The sequence below is a fragment of the Aethalodelphis obliquidens genome, unplaced genomic scaffold (genome assembly GCF_003676395.1).
Source record: "Aethalodelphis obliquidens isolate GAN/ISIS:26980383/991018 unplaced genomic scaffold, ASM367639v1 scaffold44, whole genome shotgun sequence".
Taxonomy (NCBI): Eukaryota; Metazoa; Chordata; class Mammalia; order Artiodactyla; family Delphinidae; genus Aethalodelphis; species Aethalodelphis obliquidens.
In genome coordinates this window covers 2,935,342-2,954,760 of record NW_020837988.1, presented here as the reverse complement: position 1 = coordinate 2,954,760, position 19,419 = coordinate 2,935,342, and positions in this window count along the sequence as shown.

The window sequence follows — 19,419 nt, the reverse complement described above, 5'->3', positions numbered from 1 at the left end:
GTGTCTTCTACATTAAATGACCCCAGACTAGCTTATTTAAGCCTTTCTGCTTGTTTTTCCTTCTTCTCCATCAATGAGCCTTCACTTCTCATTTTTGCTTCTGCCAGCGTGCCTTGAATTTACCAGGCTGTCACTGTGTTCTGTCTAATTTGTTGATTCTAATATGCACTGGGCTGAGAAATTATGTAACCAAGGTTGTTTAAAAATATATGCAAAGTAAAAGTAAATATGATCTAAAGGGCTTAAAGTGGATGCATATTTTTGAAATAGTATGAGCATATGCTAAATTTGGAGTTACCTTGTTTTGGTCAGTTTCCTTTTTGGATAAAAAAGCTGCAGGATATGGACTTATGACATCTATTTTAGCTTCTCAGAGCACTTAAATGCTTCAGACCTTGTATTTGCTGTGTTAGGAATAGTTGAGAAAGAGCTCTGGAAAAGTAAGATACCTGTGTGTTTGCAGATATGCACATGTTTATACGTTTCTGTACAAGAAAATCATACACTCATTTGTGAGAAATCATTTGAATGCTTGCTCTGTCCATTAAATATGTCTTTGTTTTCCATCAGATATGTTAAAACCAACAACAGTAAGTGGGATGTTTCTTTAAGAAGCTCACACTTCCAGAGCAGCTGAGTTATTATCTAGTAAATTCTCTCTGTTTTGCTCTGGAGGCCTTTATTTATCTCATGTGGGTGAGACAATTACACTCTGAAAATGCCATATTCATCTTAGGGCCAGACCCTCACATCACTGTCATTCTTAACACAATGATTGTGATGATCATTTCATTTGTGTCATCTGTGGCAGGTTAGCACTCTTAGGGGTAATATTCTACAGCTTCGGTTCATTTCCTTTCAACACAGATGGTGGTGCCTTTGACCTGATAGCCCTAAGATGCATGCAACTTGGCTTTTTCCAGAACTAACAATAACAACAAAACAGACAACTTTGCACGATCAATGCTCCTCACTGTTGCAGATATTTAAGGAAGGTGCCACAAGCTACAAAGAAAATGCAAAACATATTTTGAGTAATGTCAACAATACTGTAATGATACTGTTGAAAGAAAGTTTACATACATACCTGAATATCTAAGTCTGGGGGTATGGGCTTTAACAGTTTATGTGTGTGGGTTTCTAAGTGTAAAGTGTATTTAAGTCTTTTTTTTAATTGTCAAACAATATATGCCCGTTGTGAGATATGTACAAGATAAACATTACAAATATAGAAGAATGTAGGAACATACAGAAAATAAAATAAATTCATATTCCCACCATTATAAATACTTGGGTTATCTCTTTCCCTTTGTCCTATAGTTCCGTTTCTATTTTTATATCATTATTTTTCATAATTTTAAATCAATTGTGTCATACTTTTTGAAAAATGAGTACCAAACTTTTTATATTTAAGCATTTGTCATGTAATCAAAAACCATTTGTAAGCATATATTTTAATGTTTGCATATATTTTATTTCCATAGCATGTATGAACCATACTGTAATTAATCATCACCTATTCTTATGCATTTATATTCTTTTATTTTATGCTCACGAGGATGTATTAACTGTCCTTGTAGATTAATGTTTATCTTCATCTCTTACTGTTTCCTTAGAGTAGGTTTCCAAATATGGAATTACCAGGTCAAAGGGTATGATCTCTTTTTTTTTTTTCCAGGTACTATCAGAATTTATTGAAAACCTAATCTAGGGTTTGTGAACTTGCATGGGAATAAATCTTTATTTTCACTTATCTCTAACTGAAATTTGGCATGTTTTCCAATTGTAATGTAAGCAACAAGTCACAGTGATATTAGCATGACCTTGACTTTGTCACCAATAAAAATCATGGATTTTTCACATCATGCTGGAGTCGTTGTAGACATTTCAAAATATCTTTCAAGTTCAAAACTACTTCAAAATTATGGTACTTATAAGACCTGCTGCTAGATCTTGTTATTTAATGTATTACTAAAAGAGGCATGTATATTACCATATTGCAGATTTAAAAAATATTCTAAAAGCTTTATTTTTAATATAATCGGCCTCCCTTGCAATCTGACATATTTCATTTGATGCATTTAAAAATACTACTCTGAGAAGAGGTCTGTAGGTGTCACCAGTTTGCCAAAGGGGCTCATGTACAGAAATCCATGCTTGTCATGATGGTAGCAACTCCTCCTCAGAAGCCTCAAGGGCCAGAGCTCTGCCTGGAGCTCCCCTTTGCCAAGACAAATCTCTCGAGAGGCAAAAGAACCCTCACTTCAACTTTGAATTCTTGTCTTCTATTCACTCGGACTAAGCTGACACCAGTGAAGCTTTCCTTTCGACTGACAGTTTGTTTCTTTGTGTGTGTGTGTGTTTTTTTTTCTTAATTTATTTTTTATACAACAGGTTCTTATTAGTTATGTATTTTATACATATTAGTGTATATGGGTATGATCTCTTACAACTTTTTTTTTAATTGCAGTTCTTTCAAATTATATCCAGTGCATTGATTTTCAAGGATGTTCTAAATTATGACCTTGACAATGGTGATAGCACTGCACAGTGGGGAGAATCTGGGCTTCCGGTCAGCCTGATATGATTTGCAACATTGATCTAGCTAGTTGTGAAAGATTGTTATAGAGATTAGAAATAATGTACATGAAATCCCTGACCCATAGCAGTCACTCAGACCATGGTAGTTGTTTACGCTACTACTGCAGCTACTGTTACTAAGGATGATGAAAATGACAAGATGAGTGAATAACTTAGTTGGAAAAATAAAATATTTTTTTTTTTAAATAAATTTATTTATTCATTCATTTATTTATTTATTTTTGGCTGCTTGGGTCTTCGTTGCTGTGCACGGGCTTTCTCTAGTTGTGGCGAGCAGGGGCTACACTTTCTTGCGGTGCGCGGGCTTCTCACTGCGGTGGCTTCTCTTGTTGCGGAGCATGGGCTCTAGGCAGGCGGGCTCAGTAGTTGCGGCATGCGGGCTCAGTAGTTGTGGCTCATGGGCTCTAGATCGCAGGCTCAGTAGTTGCGGCGCACGGGCTTAGTTGCTCCGTGGCATGTGGGATATTCCCGGACCAGGGCTCAAACCCGTGTCCCCTGTACTGGTAGGCGGATTCTTAACCACTGCGCCACCAGGGAGGTCCCAAGGTATTTTAAAGAGCCATTTTTACACGGTAAATCTTTAAACAACCTAGCAGTCTATGGCAGTGCCTGATTATGTGCTAACATCATAAATGAAGAGGTAAGTGAGGCATCCAGGAGCACATTATAGCTACAGCTGGACGTACAAACTGGTGCTAGATAAGGGAGGAAAGTAAAGTGAATTTTCCAGTTGATGGTCAGCATTTGTATAAATTCACAAGTAAAGGGATATTAGGATTGAACAGTAAATTTGGGCCAGATTTTAGACCCTTAGGACAAGCATGAGAAGCCGACACTTTAGACAGAGAGGGATCTACAGATGAGTGAGTAGGAAGATAAGAGATGGAAGCAGGACCATTGCAACATTAATCTGACTGTCATTTCTTCCACCATTGCCTCTGGCTGCAGCCTTACCATGTGATCTTTTGTTCTGTTTTGTTTTGCTTTTTATAGGATTTCCCAAGTCCCAATTTTAATTTATTAAGAAACAGAGATATAGAAATTACATTCCAAGAGAGCTGCTCGTCTGAATGGAAGCTGCAGATAGGGGTTCTAAGCCTGCTGATTTCACATCCAGAGTTTCCTCCTCTACTTTCTGCAGAATATAACATTTCATAGCCTCTCTGCTCAGACAAATCTAGAAATCCTAGAATAGGACTTATATTTTTCACAGACACTTAGTAATTCCCCCGAATTATTTTTACCCTGATTATAGTATATGAAGTTTGGCCTTTTACTCCTTACACAGAGCCTAATTCCCAATGTTTGGCTCACTTTTCATGCTGTGGGAGGATTTCTTCCATGTTAAAAATAAATTTGATCAGTGTCTAAGGATTTGATTGAAAATTTTCCTCCTTCATTGACCAGTTTCTGTACTGCAGGCATAGAACCTCAAATGATATTTAATTCCAGGCTTTTGATAAAGGTATGTTTTAGTATTCAAACCCCTCGTGTATAGTTGCAAATAAATAAAACATGTACCGCAACTATGCAAAAATAAAATGCTTGTATCCTACTACTGGCAATAACATGAATGACAAATGATAACAGAACAAATAACATTAATAGCATTATATGATTATTAAAAGAAAACCCAAGTTGTGTCACTACTCACCTTATAGGTGCTTAATATTTTAATGTACTGATTAGGACCAAATCCAGATATTTCTTCTCCTGCATGTGGATTTGAGCTACATCCAGCTATTTCAAATGTTACAGAAATTCAAATGAATTATCACTATTTTATAATTATCACTAACAAGCATTTTAGAAAATTGTTTCCATGGTTAACAATAGAGAAACTCTGAATTTACAACACAGACTTAAATTCTGTTCCTAGTGTTTCAGCTTCAGATCTTCTTATCACTAAAGAAGATCTCATTTCAAAACTTGTATTTATACCCAAATCTATTCTTTTATAAGGTTTGCATAACTGAGTCACCAAGTTAGCCAGGCAGGAACTGACATTACAAGTAATGCTTTTTTGTAACCTGATTCTCATTTCCCTGCGTGTAAACTGAAATATGTGTAGACTCACACTTGTACCTGTTGAGTCAACTTGGGAAAAAAAAATCAGTTAGGAGATTGAACCCCTCCTGTGTGTTAGCACGTGCTATAGTGCTTCCAAAAAAAAATCCTTGAAAAATAATGATATATTTCCCACTTGGGCAAAGGACAAATCCCAAAGCTATTGCTCTTAATGTCTATTATTTTTATATAAAAATGTAGTGCCTCCTCAGTACAGGTTTAAGTAAAGGAAGGAATGTAGTTAATAAATTAATTGGCAGAAAGCAAATTCGGAGTTTATCTAAACATTCAGACACACACACACACACACACACACACACACACACACACAGAGTTATATCTGTTGACATAATGATGACACGCCTAAAAACCTCCTAAGAGCTTGAAGACAGCTGAATTTTGACTTGTAGTTGCTTCAGTCTGACAGAAGAGCTGTAGTCAGCATTGAGACCACATTTCTCAGCAAATTGCTGTCATGATTCTGATTTTATGGTGTTCAGAGTTCAGTTGTATCTTACAATTTACCATTTTTAAAAAATCATCTACTCATCCGTTGCGCCCCTATTTCTTATGTGTTAAAATACCAAAACTTCAAAGTAGATAGTAGCAACTCTCTCAGTGTTTTTCGACAGTAGAATAACTATAAAGCTCTGAGGCTAAACAGCTTCGATATTTCCGTACGACACTAGCCAAGTATATGTATCATAAGCAGTTTCCTGAGAAGAGCAGACAATAATGAAGAAGGTTGTTTGTATTTTCTTGCAGAAGTTATCTGAACATCTGCCTGGTCAAAGCATCATGTAGCACAAGAGAGTGAGCCACCAACGCCATACCCACCGTTTCAAAACCCAAGCAGTATGATGGGAATTTATGCAAGGCTCTTTAATCCTGGGCTCCAAATGTATCAGCGCTCTTCCCTCAGTGAATTAAGCACAGAAATTAGTTTACCCCTTGCTATGTTCTTTCCTCATGCATCGGTCGTCTTCATTCATTTTTTTTTCCTCCACGGTCTGTACATTATTTCAAATCCTACCAAAAAGGCAGGGGCTAGGACCCCAATCTAGCCGGTGATCAAGGCAAAGTGCTCAGCACTGTACGATTATCATAACTGAGTATTTGGGTCATCTCTAGAAATACAGGTCAGGATCGGTGGGATTCCAGCTCCACAGGACGCCTTGAAAAGCGTAACCTACAAAGCGACATGCTGGAGAAAGTACCATGCACACTTGAGAATCTAAAACACCAACCCATATACTGCAGGTGAGACAGTCCAGTCCGCAAACAATTCATTTTTAAAATGATTCCTCCGTTAGGGAAAGCATTCTTTGCGAATTGACTTACAGGCCAGGACATCAAACCAAAGAAGAAAGAAAAGACAAGAAAACAAGAAAGAACCCTAGGCCTTGACAGATGCTCTGTTCTTTCTCTCGTCTCCTGAACCCTCTTCCAAGTCTCCATCTGAAGGCAGCCTGACCTGCAGCCCGTTTCAAGCCACATAGGACCTGGAGGTCTTTCCTACAAAAGATTTCACCCCTAACTCCTTTGCAGACCCCCTCAGACCAAGAAAAAGTTTTCTCACAAGATTGATTTTGAGAGTGTCTGAGTTCATGCTTGAAGCAAATTTCATAATTTCCTTTCTGTGCAAATACCAAGGTATTTATTTCTCTTACGTAATTTCCAGGGAGTCAGTTACATGACCTGACTTCTATTCTGTTGGTCCACTGAGGGACCTTACCGTCAAACAGTCACCCTTGGTGAGAACGTACCCAAGGACTGATCTATGACTGCAAAGGAACTTAACAATTCCTGGAAGGAAAAGGGTTAAGCGCCAGTAAAAACAGCATAAATTTACACATGACCTCGTGTGATTACACGTTTATTCTCTTCCTTGCAAGGGAGTAACAATGGCAACCCCCATAACTAATGCTTCTGGTCTAAAAACCTTCTCCCTAAAGGAACTGTTTTTACCCACGTTAGATGATCTCAACAGCCTTCTCGTTAGAAAGGATCTCTAGACAGAGAGATGGACTTGCTGGTGAGTGTTCTTTCCAAAGGATCTAACAGATTCATTACATCATGGGAAAATCATCTCCACTATTGGGCTGTAGGGAGTAGCCTCATGTGATTGGTTTGTGACCGTTTGATTCTGACTGAAAGGTACTAGAATTACAACTGCTTTGCCCCAAACCTAACTTGCTAGGAAGGGAAATGGCTTGAGTAGCCAGAGGACTTGGCTTCAGAAAGAATTATGGGCAGATAAGCGTCACTGCAGTGGTTTAAGTTAAAAAAAACAATAAAAAAAACTGGCTCTGATAATACTGCTTTTCATCAAGCATCACGCTCTGCCTTCTTTCTGCAAAATATGGGAAGAGGATTGTCTAACAGGGGAAAAGTGTTTGGGGAAAAATAGAGGACCCCAGTTTGTTTTCCTTTATTGATGAGATCAAATGCTTCAAAGAGTGAATGAGACAGATGCCAAAGTCTGCCCTGTCTTCACCCTGCAGTGGAGGCTTCCCTAGATGAGCGAGCGCATTGCTGCAAATTGAGCTTTCGGTGGGGGCGGGGGGGGGATTTACTTAGACCAGTAGAAAGTGGGCAGAGCCGGAGTGGGGAGGTAGGGGCAGCCTCTCCCTCTCTCAACTCAGATCTCTTAACCGTCCACCAGCCCCCTTTCCTTTTCCCTTTTCCCTTTTTCCTCTAGGAATTTTCCATCAGCTGGAGAGCAAGGACATCGGTTGTCACAGTGATGAGAGAAGTTGCACTTTTGCCCTTGGCCGTGGACGCATCTGGGGGCCTGTGTTCATGCAGCAGCGACTCAGGGGACACCCTGCCAATGCAGCCCTGTTCTCTTCCTCCCCTCTCCTCCTCCTTCCTTGCTGTCTGCACACAAATTCCTCCAGGAAAAACGCGACAGTGTTTTTCTGTAGATACCTAGATCTGCAGGGATCTAGAGCTGGTCTTGGGGACTTTTGAATACGATTGATTCTAAATAGTATTCAGTCTTAGAAGTCCTGATGAAGAACTGAATTAAAACGGAAAAAGTAGCAACCCAGGGAAAAATAAGGAAACATTCAGAGACAGAGATCCTTCGTTGGAAGGTTTTTCTTTAAAAATCAGTTCTTCCAAAAATTCTTTGAGTGCAGGGATTACCCTGGCACCAGATATGGCCAACTCCTAAATGAGTTCTCCCAAGCATATCCTCCTTCTTTTTTTCATGAAAAACAATATAAGATTGACCTTTTTTATGGGAGATTATCTGCAGCAAGAAAATGACCCAGAGCAGAGATACACACTACTTGGTAGGGGAATATCTCTGTATTATAAGACCCATAGGAAATAAAGCCTTTCTGCGAAACCTGGGTTTTTCTAATATTTTCAATCTTAATATTATCCTTCCCATGGTCATAGAACAGGGGTCTGCAAACTACAGCCCCCAGGCCAGACCTGGCTCCTCATGTATACAGCCCGTGAGCTAAGAAAGTTTTTATGTTTTTAAATGGTAGGAAAAAAAAACAAAAGAAGAATACTTTGTGACAGTTGCATATTTTATAAAATTCAAATTCTGGATTTATAAGTAATGTTTTATTGGAACATAGTCATACTTATTTGCTTACATAATGTCTCTGATTGTTTTTCTGCTGTAATGCAGAGGTGAGAGGATAAGGCAGAGACCATATGTGGCCCACAAAACAGAAAATATTTACTAGTTGGCCCTTCACTGAGAAAGGTCTGCTGACTGTTGGACCAGGATAATGGTACGGAGTGTAAGACCAAGCTGAGCTGAAAGGATGGGAATGCTATATTCCTGATACTCTGATTCTAGCAGGCTAAATACATTTCACTGAAGGGTCTGCTTAACTGTTGAGGCCTCCTTGTTAAAGAGGCGATAGATGCTCGGAGATATATTTTCAGATTAACTATATAATGATTGTAAACTATGTATTCAACCACCACATATTTTCTGTTGAAACTCATTATCGTTGATATATTTTGATCAAATTCACTTCCATATTAAAATTAAGTGGCTTCCAAGTGGGTTCATAAAATAGAGTTAAGGTTACTATTAATATCAAGCCTTAAAATCAGTGAATGTCAAAACTGATTCCACAGAGACTGAGTACATTTGGACCTATTTTTCAACCTTTTATTTTCTTGAGTTTGGTAAATTTAGAGCTAGATTGTTTCAAGCTTGCTGGTCTGTAAAGGGATCTGAGAGTCTGCGAAACCACCAGGTAATTATTTACCTTCGTGTTGCTTCAATTCAACCAGTCTTTAATTTGATCTCATCAGCTATCATTGTGTTGCACTTAATAGCGTGTATTGATTAAAAAACAACATCAAAACAACAAATAATTGAACAAATTGGATTATTTTGCAAATTCTGGTAAATTTCCTCTAGGAACTGAAGTACAAAGTCACCTAAAACTTATTCCTCCTAGACATTTCTAAGAATTCATAGAAGTTTGGTCTTTTCTCCCTGAGGCCCATTAAATGTACCTATAAGTCTAATTTAATCCTATTCTATACGAGTTAAATTCCCTTTAATATCAAAAGCTCAGATTAAAGATAGATATAGGGCTTTTGGATTTCTGCTCATTTGAAAGTTTTCTTTAAGAGGAAGAGAAAGTGCAGCCCATTCCATTATGAATTCCCCTGCCCCTGTTTTGTCATTGCACTATGAACAAGATGAAATGCTAAACCCACGCGCAGACCCTGAAAACCAGACTCTAACATGTGAAAGAAAAATCTTGATTTTCAGCAAGGCTTGTTTCTGGTAGGTTTGTCACGGGACATTGTTTTTTCCTTAAGAAAATTACATAGTAGCATCAATGGCTGTACTTCCAGAGAGAACAATTAGCCGTTCAGATTACGTGGCATAGGTGCATACATTCTTCAGAATTTGCCTCTAAGAGTCAATTAAAGAGAAACCTAACGGGGAGGGATCGAATAGGAAGATGATGGTATTTTAAATATAATAAATGATTGTATTTCATGAGGAATTCCACAAAGAAAATTCATCAAATATTAAAAAGAAATAAAGCCAGCTCATTCCATTGCAATGGAATTTTCGGTTTCAGAATCTACTCTAATGAAATGAAAATGATGATATGAATTACCTCAAACAATAGAGGATTCCCCCAAATCCATTAAATTTAATACCAAAATTTTTTATTTGAAAAAGGGAGTTGAGTGATCTTCGGGGTTAAATATTCATCAAAAATTCATGGACAAATTAATTGTCTTTTTTTACCCTGAAGAGGGAGTTGAACAAGGTTCTGTCTAGAGTTATTTTTCTGTGGTATCTTTGGCCACCCTAAAATGGCATAAACTGTACTTTATTTTATTGGCTCTCTTACCAATTTGATCTACTAGAAATAAAATTGTTATAGTCAATTTTTAAAACTCCTGCATGAATTTCAGTCCTCTGGCAGTCCTATCATTTAAATGATTATAATATAAACACAGTTCAATGACCGTCATTACCTTGGTTCTCCATGCCTTGGGGGGTTTCGGTTCTATGACATTCAACATGGCTTGATTATCTTATTTCTTTTCTTTGTTTCTGCACCGTTACTTTAATCTGATGACCTCTGAAGGCTGACCTAAAGGTGTTGTTACTCCTATGACATTATTATGATCACCATCATTGTAGTTTTCAGTAAAGAAAATGCTAACTTAGAGACCACTGCCTTCTTTCTTCATCGCAAATAACCGTATGTGCATTTAAAAACAATAATGTTGTGGGCTTCCCTGGTGGCGCAGTGGTAGAGAGTCCGCCTGCCGATGCAGGGGACACGGGTTCGTGCCCCGGTCCGGGAAGATCCCACATGCCGCGGAGCGGCTGGGCCCGTGAGCCATGGCCGCTGAGCCTGCGTGTCCGGAGCCTGTGCTCCGCAGCGGGAGAGGCCACAACAGTGAGAGGCCCACGTACCGCGAAAAAAAAACAAAACAAACAAACAAAAAAAAAACAATAATGTTGTGTGTTTTCAACACAATGTTCTTACAGGAATATGGATTTCCTTCACAGAGGCTCCTGGAAAGACTAAACAGACTGGCAGCCATCCTTGCAAATAATCAGAACGCAAGAAGGTAGTGCCGTGGACATTTTCACGAGTGTTTCCTTTGTAAATAACCACACCGGCAAGTTTTTGGAGGCCTCCCTCGTTTACAGATTATGATCATGAACAAAAATCAATGATTTATTCTAGTGACCCGACAAAGCACTTTACGTAAACTAAATATGAACATGCCCCCTCATTCAAATACTGAATTTAAGTAGCCACAAAATAGCCATTAAAATAGCGTTTAGTTTACATCACAAATGGCTACTTTTCCATACTTCCAAGAATACACTTTGCACGTGCCCTTGAATCAAGACGGTCATGCGTGCCCTGATATAAACCCAAACACAGCTTTACAACTACTTCATTTATTAACAGAGACACCTGTTCTCAGATGTGACTCTGTCACTCTCTTCAGAACACTTTGCATGAAAAATGAACTTATTTAGTTTTTATGTTCTGATAAATTGATTGCAAATAACCCTATTAGATTTTAAGCTTCCTTAACTGTGTGTTCTAGAAGAGGGAATTTTAAAAGCATGAAAAATAAACTTAGAAGTCGAATTTAAAAAGACTTTTTTTCTAAAAGGATCTCAAAGAATAGATCCCAAATGAAGGCAGCACCGAATTCATTAAGGACCCTCTCGCCTCCCTGACTCCAAAACAGTGGACATGGAAAAGGTCCATGGTGGAGGAGTCTATACAGCAAGGGCACATAGCTGGGTATGCAGTTGGCTTCAACTGAAAGGCCCAGTTTTGATATTATACACAAATGTGGAAGCAAAACATCAAATCTAAATGGAAAAACAATAAGTGAAACGATCGCGAGGACAAATAAATGTTTGAAAGTTTCTCAGTTGATTGCTATTCAACCCCAGCATTGACCCAAAGTAGCCAGGTGGCCAGGGTTGCAGAACAATTTCAGTTTGAAACAGACTCATGGTTCTCCAGCTCATGCACGCAGCCCTCAGCCCCTTTCACTAGGCTTTGTTACTAACCAGACCCCTAGGCTAGGAGAGTCCCAACACACTTCACAATTCCCTTCCACAGCTGGTTGTATTGTATGACCAAACAGAGAGAGAGAGAGAGAGATGGAGACCTGGCAGACTGCGAAGCGTCAGAGTTACCTTCTCTTTGGTATATTGATGTGGTAGTATGTCCTTCTTGAGCCAAAATGGTAATCCAGCTGCTAATTGCTAGGTCGTCACAATTCCTGTTTTAATAGCACATCGGATTCGTCATCTCTGTTACTGAATCGTGTGAGTGCGTGTGCCACTCACAAAAATAAAGCATGTTAATTTGGAAAGCTGGACTTTTTTAAACGGATAAATTCTTGGGAACTAAGCTTTATAATAAATGTTCTAGATGAAGAAAAACACACAGTCATGCTGGCTGATGTTACTTCATTTTTTAAAAACTTTTTATTATATATTGAAGTGTAGTCGATTAAGAATGTTGTGTTAGGGCTTCCCTGGTGGCGCAGCGGTTGAGAGTCCGCCTGCCGATGCAGGGGACGCGGGTTCGTGCCCCGGTCCGGGAAGATCCCACATGCCGCGGAGCGGCTGGGCCGGTGAGCCATGGCCGCTGAGCCTGCGCGTCTGGAGCCTGTGCTCCGCAACGACGGGAGAGGCCACAACAGTGAGAGGCCCGCGTACCGCAAAAAAAAAATTTTTAAATAAATAAATAAAAATAAAAAAAGAATGTTGTGTTACTTTCAGGTGTACAGCAAAGTGATTCAGTTATACAGACACATATATCTATTGTTTTTCAAATTCTTTTCGCATTTAGGTTGCTACATAATATTGAGCAGAGTTCCCTGTGCTATACAGTAGGTCCTTATTGATTATCTATTTTTCAAATTTATTTATTTATTTTGGCTGCACCAGGTCTTAGTTGTGGCACATGGGATCTTTAATTGTGGTGTGCGGGCTCTTAGTTGCGGCATCCTTAATTCAATCCCTAGTTCCCCGACCAGGGATTGAACCCGGGCCCCCTACACTGGGAGCGTGGAGTCTTACCCACTGGACTACCAGGGAAGTCCCTATCCATTTTAAATATAGCAGTGTGTGCACGTCAATCCCAAATTCCGTAACTATACCTCTGCCCCACCCTTCCCCCGGGTAACCATAAGTTCCTTCTCTAAGTCTGTGAGTCTGTTTCTGTTTTGCAAATAAGTTCACTTGTATCATTACTTCTTTTAAGATTCCGCATATAAGTGGTATCACTCGATATTTCTCTTTCTCTGTTTGACTTACTTCACTCAGTATGACAACCTCTATTACCATCCATGTTGCTGCAAATGGCATTATTTCGTTATTTCTTTTTTACGGCTGAGTAATATTCCATTGTGTATATGTACCACATTAAATGTATGACCACAAACCTCAGAGGGGACTTTGGGACGGCTGGCAATCCTATTCTATTCCCCTAGTATATTCACACTCCTGGTCTCTGAGATGAGGGTCTGAACATTTTCTATCTCCACTCAAATCTCTAATACCTTTTACTCTCAGCTGATTCCCTTGCTTCTCATCACACTGGGGAAAAAAAAAGGAAGCAGAGAGAAGATAATGTCTTCAACCATCAGTCCTCTCTACCCCACCTTGAAACCCACTTCTCCATCTCTACCTGGATATGTTGTTTTCCCTCCTGTACCTGTGGCTCTGATGTCACCCTCTCTTCACTTGTAGACGAGAGATGCCACACTCCTCACCTATGCAAAGACTCTACTTCTTTATCTCCTCTCTCCTACATCATCTATTTTTTCCTCTCTATGGGATCCTTCCCATCTGCTCATCAACATGCTCAACGACCTCCCACGAACACAAGAAAGAAAAATACAAAGAAAGAAGAAATGCAAAGCTTGCCTTGACTCTGTCTTTCCCTCCAGCTATGATGATTACACTCAGCTTCTCCCTTGTCTATCAAAAGTTTTCTAAAGTTGTCCTTACTGTCTTACCCCTTGTTCTTCACTGAATCTCCTCGAGTCAGGCATCTACTCCAGGCAGACACTCAAGTCCATGGTCAACTCTGTTCTCTCACACGTGGTGTCTAAGCAGCGTCCACAGTCAGTCATTTATTGGATCCCTTTCTTTACTTGGCTGTTAAGTAACCACTCTTCTCTGTCTTTTCTCAAATCTCATGGATGGCTCCTTCTCATCCTCCCTGAATGAGTTTCTTCTGTGTCTCTGTCTCACCATGTTTCAGCATCCCTGGCTCTGGTACCCTATTCCCCAGCCTCCATTCAGTTCCTGGCAGAGCTCATGCAAGCCTATACCTTGAACTACAGATCTACGCTGAAGGCCTCCAAATGTCCATCCTCAGCCCTGACCTTCTCCCACACTCAGAACGCATGGATACACAACTTCCTACTGTTTCTTCCCACTGGAGTGTCAAATAGGCAACTGAAACACAAAACTGAACTCTCTCCATTTTGCTACTTCCCCAGATTCTCAAACTTGTTTCTGCTGTAGGGTCTTTGCACTGGTTTGGAATTCTATTTCTGCAGGTATCCACATGGGCTACTTTCTCTATTCCAGGTTTCTGAGAAAGTGTTATCTCAACTGAGAGGCTTTCCCTGACTGCCCTACCTAAAACGGCATCCGTCCTCTTTGCTGGGATACACCCCTTTACTTTTTTTACATAGCACCTAACTATGCCTGGCATTAAATGATGTATTTGTTTCTTTACTTTCGGTCTCTCCTACTAGACTGTAAGTTCCAAAAGGGCAAGATTATTTTTCTGGTTAGTTCATTATTGCCTTTACAATGTCTGTGAATGACCAGACATGAGGTAGACACAATATGTGAATACATGAATTAATGAATTTTAGAAAAATCAGGTGCTGTGACTGAAAACTTTTATCTCACTGATGGCAATAATCCTAGACCTGGAAAATAGATAGATGATAGATAGATAGATAGATAGATAGATAGATAGATAGATAGATAAGGAAGGAAGGAAGGTAAAAAAATAGAGTGATGGTTTGGAATGAGAATCATTGTTCATTGCCACAGCACTGGGAGAGTACATAGAGGTAGAAGGTATGGCGCAGGTGTGGGTTCCGCTTTTTACTTATGGGACGCTGGGCAAGAAGCTTTCTGATTCTCATCATTTCATTGATAAAGTGGTTACAAGAGGTACATGGGAGATTTCTGTGCTTTAAAATTCTATGAGATACATACCTAATTTATGGTGACATTATATTTCTAAGTGAGGCAGTACTGCAACATCTTATGATGACAGGGATTTGAATATTGAGAAGAGATCTTTGTTCAGACTCTAAAAATAGAGACAGTCTCCAAGCGCTGAACAGTTCCTCTGCGCTGCTATTGTCGGAAGTGCTTTTGCAGGCAACTCGTCATGTAATTGTCACAACTTTATGAGGTAAGAACTTTTAGGCCTATTCCACAGATAAGGAGCCTGAGTTGGAGGTGGAGTACCGTCTGCCCTCTGTATCCGAGGGTTCCTCGTCTGGGGATTCAACCCATCCGCGGGGTGTGTGTGGGGATGTGGGACCCGCAGACGCTGAGAGCCAACTGTACTCTGCTATTTTATGTAAGGAACTTGAGCACCGGGGGATTTTGGTGTTCGCAGGACTCCTGGCACCAGTCCCCCTTGGATGCCAAGGGATGACTATAGTTTGCCCACAGGCACACTGCTAGTCATCCACAGAGCTAGGGTTCAAACCTAGAGCCGTTCACCTCCTAGATTTTGGTCGAGGTTAATTTTGAGAGTGTGACAAAGAGAGACACAGAAAGATGGGGAGATAAGATATAGGCAGTGAGGACAGGAGAGATGGAGGAGTTCACAGACATAGACGCGAAGAAACAGAGGCCAAGCGAGGGATGAAGAGACTTAAGGCCCATACGAGCATGGTTACGCATCTAGGGGAACGTATTACATTCTCTCATTCTCCACACACACACTATTTACAATGAGAGAATTGCTGGAACTTTTTTTTTTTTTCTGATACTTTCATTCTTGATAAAAGCTATATGCTTGATGAAACAAGCACTAATAATATAAAACAGTGGCCATTTCTGGATTACAAAATATTAAGATATTATTTAGTTGCCAGCAGACAGTGCTATGTGGGAAGGTGGTTTGTCCTCTTTTTTTCTGTTCCTCACATCTGGATGCTGACATACGTGGAGCTCAGAAAGCAGGAAAAGCCTTTAAATGAATATCAAAACTCTCTGAAATGCATAAAAATTATAAGACAATAATATACCTATTTACAAAGCATATCTTCACTCACATTATTAAAATTGTGTTTATTAAACTGCTTCTATATATGCATATTGACATGATTATCCTCATACAGTATATTGGCCATTGGTCCCTAAATGCTGGCCGCTTTCTCATGCTATAATTAGATTGTTAAATTATCTATTAGGTTCTCAATGGAGATGACCCAGACTTCGATGCCTGTATTTGTAGATCGAGAGTGGCGGTCTTTTTTTATTTTTTTGCGGTACGCGGGCCTCTCCCGTTGCGGAGCACAGGCTCCGGACGCGCAGGCTCAGCGGCCATGGCTCACGGGCCCAGCCGCTCCGCGGCATGTGGGATCTTCCCGGACCGGGGCACGAACCCGCGTCCCCTGCATCGGCAGGCGGACTCTCAACCACTGCGCCACCAGGGAAGCCCTGAGAGTGGCAGTCTTAATGAACTCGAACTTCATCTTCTAAATGTATAATCCATGTCTACGTAGCAGAGGGAAAATCTGCTACGTGGACTTCATCCTTAGGCCGTTTCCATTTGTCACTTTTAAGCATATGCGGGTTTTGACTTGAATGGTGCCCATTATATTTTGTTTCTAGGATTTATTGGCAACATGCTTCCCAAGTTATTCTTCCAAATATCATCCCCTAGGAGTGAGGGCGGAAAATAAAAACTTAATGGATTTACTTCATGGAAAAAAACATGTGTTCTCTTGTGACCACAAGGTGGCACAATGGTGACCAAAAATACTCAACCTCCTAATAGAATTGCAATTACTGGAGGCTTTTACATAATTGCTGTTATTAATGCTGTTGTTATTATTATCATTATGATATTCCAAAAGACCAACACATCGCCCTAGCCTTTGGTGGAAAGAGAAAGTGTCTTTATTTATGTTTTTATCTTCTTCCTTCTGCCTGCAAAATCGTTAATATTTTGCTTCCTTCCATTCCCCAACCCCCAGAAGCCCCAAGCTACACAAGGAGGTGTGCAGATCCTTTATTTATTGTCCAAAGCTTTAAAATGACAGCTTAGATAATAGTAAGTTATTGTACGTTTCTGGAAAAGGATAAACAAAACTTTATATTGTTTGATGAATCTTTTGCTGCTCTCAGAGCGTTAGTCTTTCATGACTACTCTGATATTTATTCATAATGTAAGAATAAAAAAGCCATTTTGGAAACTTCGGTTCAGATTTGTTATCTGCAGATTGCTATTTCTCTCAGGTCCACACCAGATGTGATACTGGAAAGAAAACCCAGAATATTGCAAATGCGCTCTCCGTTTATCTTATGATTGTTTGGCATTGAGATTAGACCACCTCTCCTCAGGGCTCAGGGAACTCAGAGGTCACTGGGGTCTGGGAATCCAGGTGCTGCGATCGTAGTCAGTTACATACTTATCGGGAGGATATGAAACAGCAGCCACTTTTTCCTAAATGGAAATGAAACACAGGCTGGCCAGGTACGGTTGCCTAAGCCATTCACTGCACAAGTCACCAATCTGCAGATGCATCAGTTAATAATGACACAAAGGGCTACTAGCATCCTTGACTGAGCATTTCCCCCCAACTTCCATAGATTAAGCCTTCTGGCATTTCAACAATTTAATAGCATATTTGATGCCCTTTGTTCATTGGTCGTAAATTCAGTTGCCCTCATCAGAATCTTAGTGTTGTACTTTACTGACTACGTTTTTTATGCCACTACTTGCTTCCGACCTCTGTAATTGCAAGAGCAGTATTTCATTTCTTATGAAATCAGACTTGCGTCATTTTTAAATGCCTTAAATTTTGCCATTTAAAGTAGGTCCAATTTTTTAAAAGTACAGTAATATGAGATCTGAAAACTAAGTTCAACAGATATTATTATTGTAAATGAACTATTGATTTATCAAGAGAAGTATTCAGTGTACATCACAGTTAGTTATACATTAAGGAAAGATTTGAAATGAAGCAGAAAATAACATGAAAGAGGAATTGTTCTGTTAAATTTAGATAGTCCAGTAATCATAAGAATAGGAAAGGTTGTAGTAAACTACATATGTTAATGAAAAAAGCACATACAAAAAACAAGAAACAAAAAAAAAGTCATGGGTAGAAGTAAAGTGAGGGGGAAGACATCACATTTTGTGGCTTCAAAGAATCACAAAAAAATATAAAGCAAACCAGGAGTGTTCAGAAACTGTGGACCAGAGAGGTGAGTAACTTCTCCAAATCCCACAGCTCGTTAGTGGCAGTGCTGGGACTAAAATCAATTACTCTTGGGAGTGGGAAGACAATACATTTAGAAGGTTGACCTCAGCCATCAACCTACACATCACAGTGAAAGCATGAATATTTAGAAAAAAATAATTTTGTGATCATAACTAAAGCATTCTAATGCTACAGCTAACAATGCTTTTGCTTTCAAATTCCTTTGAAACATGCTACTAGGACTGATAGATATAGAGGGAAACAGGAAATATTAGTTGATTGAGCAACTCCTAAGTGCCAGGGAGTTATGTGTATATCTTCACACACACACACACGTGCACACATATATATGGACTGTGAAGAGTATATCAGGATACGTGTGTGTATTATTATCTCCATTTATACTCAAGAAGAAACTGAGGCTCCGTGACAATTGGGAAATTGCCCAAGTTCACACAGCTGGCACAGAGCGCATCTGGAATCCGAGCCCACTTCCATCTGATCGAAAGTCCATGACCCCCCTACAAGAGGGTGTCACACATTAGAGAAAAAGACTTGTACTTCCTCATCCCAAATGACTTCAACACCTCTTGTCTGGCACCTGAAGCGAGGCAGCCAGTCTCCTGGGTGGTTCGCGTATTCCTGGGGCCACCAGCACATGACAGACCAAGTTTTTCCAAGTTCAAGTTGCGGCAGCTTATTTGGGTTGTAATGGATCGTTTTTGGATACTGAGGTTGCTCCTCCCAGGACCCCTCTAATTTAGTATAATGTATGGTATTGTGACATAAAAGTTAAACACTTTTTGAAACAGCTTGAAGTTCATACCCAGCAGGTGGTTTACATGGAATGGGGGGTACACTGTATGATATGCAGTCTGGTTTCCCCTTGGTTTGGTACTATTCACTAAGTCTTCGGTGTATCTGAATAGAGTAGTATTTTTATTCTCAAAGCACCATTTTACTAAATCCTGATGCCTCGCTTAATGGAGAAGAAGTTTGATTTACTTCATCCGAAGTGGTTTGGGTAAGATCGTATACAAATCATTTACATTTGGATGCCAATAATTTATCCTCCTTCTACCAAATGATTGCTCCTTTTACTTTTTTTTCTTTTAGCAGTAAGTCCAGATTAAAAGTTAAGGAATGTATAGGGCTTCCCTGGTGGCACAGTGGTTGAGAGTCCGCCTGCCAATGCAGGGGTTCGAGCCTTGGTCCGGGAGGATCCCACATGCCGCGGAGCGGCTAGGCCCGTGAGCCATGGCCACTGAGCCT